This window comes from Sinocyclocheilus rhinocerous, unplaced genomic scaffold (assembly GCF_001515625.1).
Source record: "Sinocyclocheilus rhinocerous isolate Xijiao unplaced genomic scaffold, SAMN03320098_v1.1 scaffold36, whole genome shotgun sequence".
NCBI lineage: Eukaryota > Metazoa > Chordata > Actinopteri > Cypriniformes > Cyprinidae > Sinocyclocheilus > Sinocyclocheilus rhinocerous.
The window spans coordinates 309,538-318,092 of NW_015664459.1; the positions used below are offsets into that span (position 1 = coordinate 309,538).

General features: G+C 38.0%; 1 protein-coding gene across 1 annotated transcript in view; it reads left to right on the plus strand.

Annotated features, from left to right (window-relative positions):
- LOC107730100 (macrophage mannose receptor 1-like) overlaps positions 1 to 8,555 on the plus strand; it is an 80,796-nt gene that overhangs the window by 56,074 nt on the left and 16,167 nt on the right. The window lies entirely within an intron of this gene.

Consider the following 8,555-nt stretch of genomic DNA (forward strand, 5'->3'; position numbering starts at 1 on the left):
CTCCATATTAATCTGGTTAAATGTAAATTAATTTAATCTTACTCTGCGGTATTAGAATGGTGTTGGTCCGGGATGTTGTGATTGCGATCATGACGACCGTAACATAATTCTCCCATTTGCATTGTGATCTGTATTTTTACATATTTATTTTAATATATTTTATATATCCCTCCATGGCATATTTAAATCCCACTTGAAGATCAGTCTGTGTCCCAAATTTATCAGAAACACCTCGGGAGAAGGTTTTCACTGACAGCTGTCATTGTAAGACAGTGAGCAACTCTGTTTGTTTGTCCGAGTGAGCAACAGTAACTAAGGGGGCGGGGCTTACAGGGATTCCATGACTAACAACTTGCCGCCAATGTCGCCCATGTCTAAGGGTGTACTCAGACACTAGGCGTTTTGAACCGTGCCCGAGCGCGTTTGACCCCCAGTGCCCGGTTCGTTTGACTAGTGTGATTGCTCCCTACTGTGCTCGGGCGCTGTTCGTTTAGCCATCCCTGGCTTGCTTGGAAGAGGTGGGCCAGAGCACAGTTCAGTTGGGCTCGGGCGCGGTACGCATGTTGTGTATTATCTCGTACATGACGTAAGCGTGCTCTGGCCAGGAATGTTTAGTGCAAGTGCAAGTGCAGGCCAGTGGGCGAGTGGGGAGGGGGGATAATAGTGCTCGGCCTCGTTTCAAGGCAACCATGCCTAGTGTGAGTACACCCTAAAAGGATCATAAAAAAGGTGAAAGTTTTTTTTAAGTAAAAATTGGTCAAGGGCCACATTTTAGTCCCAGTTGACCCCTGCTTTTGCAAACTCTGCTCTGCTTTTGGAGTTCAAATGCTTTTGAACTCCTTTTTTATGTTGATATAAAGTGGTTGCATATTGTTAAAACTAATCGTGGTATTGATAACTTTGTAGGACTGTTGACTGACTCTATAGATCAGTATAGATCTATAGATCTATAGATCAGTATAGATCTATAGATCAGTATTCGGAGATCTGAGGTCTTTTTTATATCACTGTATTAGTTCACTGAGGCGCGTTATGCTGGTTGGGGAATCCTGGAGTGTGAAGTATGAGGGGGAACCCCAGTATTGCAGCACAGCGTCACACAATGATACAACGTTACGGAAACTAAGCAACCGAAAGCAATATATGCCTTCCTCAGATGTAATGTTAGTTCTGTACTTCAGCGTTGGGTAAAATAGCTTATAATCTTTGTGGTAGAGTAAGCTGCTTACATGTAAGCTACAGGAAACAGCAATATGTTGAATTAAACATACACACAATCAGCTTTTCCACGTTTATACTGGCCCTGATTATCATAACTTCTACTTACCACTTGCTCCATTTCTGCAGATCAGTTTTTGTGAATGAATGATTTGATCCACCTGTTGCTTTGGTCTTCATCAACAGCCGCTTGCGCCACCTGCTGGTGAGCGACTGACAGCAGCTGGAGATCATGCATCGGTGCTCTACTGCTATTCCTGCAGCTCCCGGATGTGCAATGGCGAATTTTCTGTCGAATTTTAACCACTGAATTTGTGGAAGCGAATTTGGAAAGTAAAATAAAATTGACCGAAATTTGCCTATCGAATATTATACATCGTATTTTTAAACGGATTTAATATTTTGGAAGTGAATTCTGGAAGGTGAATATGAATTATTGAATTTTTAATTATGAAAATGTGTGTGAAATATTTTGAATTGAAATATTCACAGCTTAAATAATCAACTATGTTACATTTCAGGACCTAAAAATGCAAGCCCTGGAAATACAAGGCATTAAAATGCAAGCACGATTAATGCAATGCATTATTTTTTCAGTTAGTGCTATTCAACATGCTTTTTTGTTTCAAAGACTTATGGCATTATTTTGCTTCCATAGTCTGTACACATAAAGTGTATAATTGGAACACAGTCCTTGATGGAGCTGACGAGCTGATGATCTAAATCAGGCGAGAGAGAAATGCAGAGCGTGTGCAGAGCAGGGGGACACGAGGAACAGGATTAGAACATTGATTTGGAAAGTTGTGAATCCATTAGAATCATTAGAAGACAGAATTGCGATTCATATATGAATGGATTTTTTCATGCACCCCTAGTTTTGACTGCATGGCAACAACTCTTCCTCTTCTCTAAAGCAGCACAACATGGCCTCGCCCCCTTTGTTGCATGTTCCCGGGGACGGGTTTATGTAAATTTCAGGGTTTGTGATGTCACCAACCTGGGAAGTAGCTCGTTGTAGTCCCGACCAGCTGTAACTGTAGGCATTAAACTGCCATAACTTTAAAAGACAATTGCATTGAACTTTCAGCGTCGTAACTTTACAGATATTGTTTATGCTCAAACAGCAACATTACACAGTAACTAAAGTTCAAAAAGTTCACAATCAACCACCCCTTTAGTAGAGGCCTTGGGAGGCATTTAACTGTGCACAGAATAGACTCATTGATCGGCGAGTACATCTGTAGAACTGCAGAAGTGTAGTAGTAGGAGTAGTGTAGTGGGGAGACCACACATCCTTCGGTGTGCCAGTTCTGATGGTGCAGGTGTTAAATGTGAATTTCCCAGCCTCACTAGCTGCTGCCTGTCTCTCAGGAAGTTGGTGATCCACTGACAGATGGAAGTGGGCATAGAGAGCTGGGTCAGCTTGGACAGGAGGGGGTTTGGAATAATGGTGTTGAAGGCTGAACTTAAGTCTCTAGTTTGTGTCACAGTGTCTGGTTGTGGTGCCCTGGACTGGCCACTTGAGGGCGCTCTTCCTGTTTCTTTGTTACATGTTTTGAACTCTGTTTCCCATAGTCCTTTGCCTTGTCCTTCTGTTCTGATCATGATCACCTGTTAGTAATTTACTCATCATCCCATCACTATTTATACCATGCTCACTCTGTCTGTCTTTGCTGCAGTATTGTTCGAGGTTACATCGTGTTTTCTGTTCCCTGTGTTTTGGATTACCTTTTGTCTAGTTTTTGTTCTGTTCTGATTATTTGTTACTTTAATAAACTACTGCATTTGGATCTACCTTGTTTTCTCCTGGCATTCCGTGACAGTTTGTCCAGGTGTTGCAGGATGTAGTGCTGTCCCATGTTTGCTGCATCATTCATGGACATGTTTGTTCAATAAGTAAACTGAGGGTGTCTAACAAAGGTCCAGTGATGTCATTCAGGTGGTTCAACACCAGGCTCTCGAATGACTTCATGACCACAGACTTTAAAGCAACAGGTCAAGTCACCATTATATACATATGTATGCATAGCGCTTTAGGCAATACAGATTGTGTCAAAGCAGTTTTACAGTTTAAACAGGAAAATAATGTTTCAATGATGCAAACAAAATATAATTCTGCTGTGCAGCAGCTCTAAAAAGAGGACAATATTAAAGTCAATTTTTCAGTTTAAGTCAGTTCACTGTTGATTCAGTTCAGTTTAATAACTATCCAGCTCAGTTCAGTTCTCACCAGTAGTGTCTATGCAATCAAGTCAATAATATTACCAAATTTTAAGTGTCCCCAACTAAGCAAGCCAAAAGGTGACAGTGGTAAGGAATTACTATCTGTGGATAGAGCATTTGAAGCAGTAAGGAATATTGCACAGCTCCAGTGATCTGTTGAAGATCTGGGTGAAGATGGCTAACAGCTGGTCTGCATAGTCAGGTGGGTGAGACATTGGCTACATTTATACTTGGCATTACAATCACCGTGATTCAATCCAGCAGATCAAATCATTAGCATCAGGACACTGTGTGTGTTTATATTTGTTCATATAAAGAGCCTTCTGTATCTGGATATCTGATCACATTTCTCTTTTTCTGTTTCCCACACAAAATTTAAATTAGGTCTGTAATAGGCCATAATCATGGAAAAGTTCAAAAAGCATAATCTTCAAATGGCTTGGTAGCATAAAACAACTTTTTGCTTTAGCCTCTATCAATGGCATTGTCCATTGATAGAGACATTTATGACTAATTCCATAATGAAAAAAAAATCCCTTTCATTCATTTGGGTTTGAACAGGGGAACTAAAACCAAATTTGCAAAAAGTTGTGAATTATCTTCCTTTGTTGAGAGACTGCTCTGTCATTTACACTGCATCTTGCACATCTGACAACAGACCAGCAGCACATGTTTCCCAACAGAAAAAGAGCAAGCATTAAAAGCTTCCAATTGTATATTCTCACTTGTGTGCCACATATAATCACCAACTCCCACAGCACATGAGTTATATCACAATTCACAATTGCAGTGTTATAACCACAATATTCTGTTACACATGCTGGGCCCCCCATGTTGAATCAGATTGTTAATACCTACGACTGAGTATTTTCAGGGTCCTGTTAAAAAATAAATAAATTCTATGCCCCTCATATCTCACACAGCAACTGGACACTTGGAAACTGTAATTTCCATTCTGTGCTGTAAAAGTGATCCAGTCACCAAAAAAGGGCAATTTTGCCATCTATTGAACAACCTGTGTCCTTGCTCTCCATGAAACACCTGACACCTCTCTCAACTTATTTCTGAGAAACATGCTTTGTAAGCTTTTTTGAACCATAGAAAAATGATATGTTGTCTAGCACTGCCTGACTCATTTCATTGGAGTATTCCCTCACAATAGTTGTTTACCGAGTGACTTTTTATGGCAGGAAATTAATTCCTTGTTTGAGGGGCCATAGAGGAAGTGTATTAGAAGGAATCCGGTTTCTACAGATGTTATTTTCTGGTTTTAAAGAAATGTAACCTGGGTAAAATTTATCAACCTAATATGATGTAATTAAGGTAATATGTAATTAAGGCAATTAATAGGTATGTTGTGTTTAGTGTGATTCACAACTTCCATATGTATTGATTGTGATTTCTTTAAATCTATTTGAGTCATTGTCAAGTGTGGTTGAGATGTAATTGTTAAAAAAAAAAAAAAAAAACATGACCAGCAAGTTTCTATCTGTTTAGTTACTGGATTGTATCTATGTCTGTTTAATTACTAGCTAATCCCTCTTTACATAAATTGTGACAGCGACTGGCTGTTGTGAGAGAGTAGGCAGGGGAATAACATGCTGATTCAGTAGGTAAAACACAGTAATCCAAATCGGCTTGATTTGCTTTAGTGTTATTTGTTTTATTAACTAACAATTAGTAAGTAATTTCTAAGCCTGCAGCTTGTGATTATATTGTCAAAGACAATATTTCTGTTGAGTTTGCTACAAAGAGACTGATCAGAATTCATTCATTTTGCCTTGATTTCTGTGGCGCACAAGGGTGTGAATGCAGGTGCTGAGGGGGTGCTAGATCAATGACAGGGGAGCTGGGCAATTAATAGTAAATATGACCAAAACAGGTTATTATTATTATTATTTGTATTAATAATAAAATGGCTATATAGGCACATTTGAAGTGTTTGAGGAGTGTGGGAGTATTATCGCGCTTACTGTATGACACGGGGGCACCGGCACAATCTTTTTTTTTCTTTCCTGTGGAAAGGACGTAAAATACTCCGTCATTTTTGGATGTGCTTTCTGCCGTTTCATGCAGTCTCCATGAATGGAGCATGTCACAACAATGAACCAGCTCACAGACATAAGAAATAAATCTGTAGAAAGCTTGAAATGTCTACTATTAAATGAACCAATTCAAACAAAAAAACAAATCTTCTCAAAGTATGTATTCTGTATGAAAGGTGCATTTCTCTATTAAAGGCACATCCATTACTGTGGAGATGGAGAGTCAGCACCTGTGCTTGCAGCCGACACTGACTGAGAAAGCACTAATTTAGTAATAAATAATTAAAATGTCTTCTTTTTCCCAGACGCATTCATAATCATTACTTTTGCTGATGTTTGCAGTAAGCTTTATGCACGCGCTTGAGCGCGGAATATAGGCTATAATAGCCTACGCCTAAATGCATATTGAAAGATGATTTAGTAGGTTATTATATTAATCAATTTAATATAAACGTGCGACTAGTTGACTAGAAAAATCCTTAGTCGGGGGCAGGCCTACTTGGCACTTGACGATCCATTTTTTTAAATAAAATGCTAAAACATTACGGAATGTGCAACTGCAAATCACATCACGTTGTATTGCATTGCACAAGTTATGCATGTGTAATGAGTCAAATGTTTTTATTTTATTTAATCCTTCTTAATGTATGGGGGTGCAATGGGGGCGCTGGAGCACCTGCTAGCCCCTTCCTAGCGCCGCCCATGGTGGCACATAAGAGAATATGACATGCATGTCTCTATGGAAGCATATGGGTTGCAAAATTCATTTTGAGATGTAATATGCAAAATGACAATGCAATATATAAAATGGCAATGTATTTCTGTATTTAAATTTACATTTTCACATATCATATGTGCAACATTTAGTGCAAAATGAAAATGAAAATTCAATTATATAATTTACATTTGCCATTTTCTACACTAGTTTTAATATGTAAATTAAAAACATTTCAACACTTTATAAGTTGCAAAATTAAAATTAAATTGTAGTACCCAAATTGATTAGATATGTTTAATATGTCCAAGCAAAAACTGTAGCAAAATTATCATTTAAATGCCATTTTTCCTAAATGCATTTAGAATTATGGGTAGGACACTTGAGATGAGCATTTTCATCATGATACCTCGTGATAATTGTAGCAAAATGCAGTGTGAATTTCAAAATGCAATTTGAGCCAAATGTGCAGCAAAATGGTTGCAAAAATGGTGATTTAAATGTCTTTTATTTTTCTTAAATGCATTGACACTTACACTTAAGACGTTTCAATTGCATTTTCATTAAATACCCTGCGATCAGTGTAGACTAGTCAATGTGGATTTGAAAATGCATTCCGAGCCGATCATGCCCCCAGCCTGTCAATCATTATATCAAGGCGGGCCTGGTGAGCCGTTTTTTTTTTTTTTTTTTAACAGACTGGCCCATTGGTTTGTCATCTATATGGACAGCATAAACTGTCCATGGTCAATAACAATGAACCATAGACAGAGCAATGAAGTATCTGAAACCATTTAGTTCAACCTGTAATACAGTGAATAGGCTAGATCACTGTTGAAGCGTATTAGCTGTTGAAATGGATTTACTTATTGTAGAATTAACTAAAGTTTTCATGTGCATTGTAATGTTTGTGTATGCCTTAACAAATTTTTAATTTTAGATTTTAAAACAAGCATTTTATTCATAAATCCGTATGACTTTACCTTCACGCTGTGGAAATATGAAGGGAAGATAGAAGACAGCAAACGCAGCGCTGAAAAGGGGCAGGGCTACATAAAGTCTATAAAGAGTTACATATTGCACTTTTATGAATGTGTATTATAAGTGAGGTTAATAATGTATCCTACATATATTATTAACCCCTTAAGTGTCACCGGCCCACCGATATTTGGCTAGTGAGTTATTTGTGATATATTGAGCGAAGTTTCACCAAGCCCCATGTTGGGAACCTTGCCTGAGACTATTGGGGAATTATTATTATTATTATTATATTATATTTAAAATCATATTCCATTCAAATCTTTTTGCAGCATTTGCTCTCTCTCTCTCTCTCTCCCTCTAAATAAATAAATAAATAAAACTTGTAATTGTTTATTGGGAAATACTGACTAACTTCCTTATTTGGTATTTTGTTTAAAGTTAGTGGTGTTGTTAAATACAGATTTTGACTTTTATTTCCATTGCTCTATATCAGTTAGAGGTTATTGTTTGGTACGTTTGGGTTAAAAGGGTGTTCCCATAATTGGTTGAGAAACACATAATAAAATAACCTGTTTGTTCATCCTAAAGAGCTCCAGAAAAGCAGCTAGTATGTTCTTTTCTAAAGGACATAGTGTTGATATAAAACAAGATATTTTCATTTCAGGAGAGAGATTACAGGTTGTTTCGGAATATAAATACTTAGGGGTTCATTTGGACTCATGTCTTGGTTTTAAAACACATATAAAAAGGTATGTAAAAAGGTACAATTTTATTCATTTAATTTTCGATATTGTCACGACACGGTGTGTGGAGGCAGGCAGGACGACGAGGACGACAAGGATTCCAATAATGACTTTTAATGTAGACACAACAAGGCAGATTCAGGTAGGTGAGACACACACACACTCGGGGTAACATTCACAATAACCGACAACCAAAGCACAGACAGACAGGAACTAATAAAGGGTGGACTATTAGTGGCAGACAGGTGAGCACAATGAGGGTAATTAACTAATGATTAGTACGGGCTATACCAAATAAGGACACAGAGGGAGAAACCACAATCAACAGTCCACAGGGGTGTGACAAGGTGCTTCTACTATAACTATTTTGGATAAAATAAAACACAAATAAGACAACTGTTAGCAGACATGAATAAGTACACAACTATGAAACTAACAGCATAGCATATAGCTTGAGTTCATATTGAGATGTTTGACTTCTGAGCACCATTGAGACATTTGGGATCTCCTGTGCAACTCCAGATGAGACACGTGAGGTTACTGAGTGTGTTTTCCTCAGGAGAAACATCTGAGAAGCAGGAGACTGTTGGTGCAGAAGTCTCAATTTTCTCTCTCCATTGTCTCTATGAG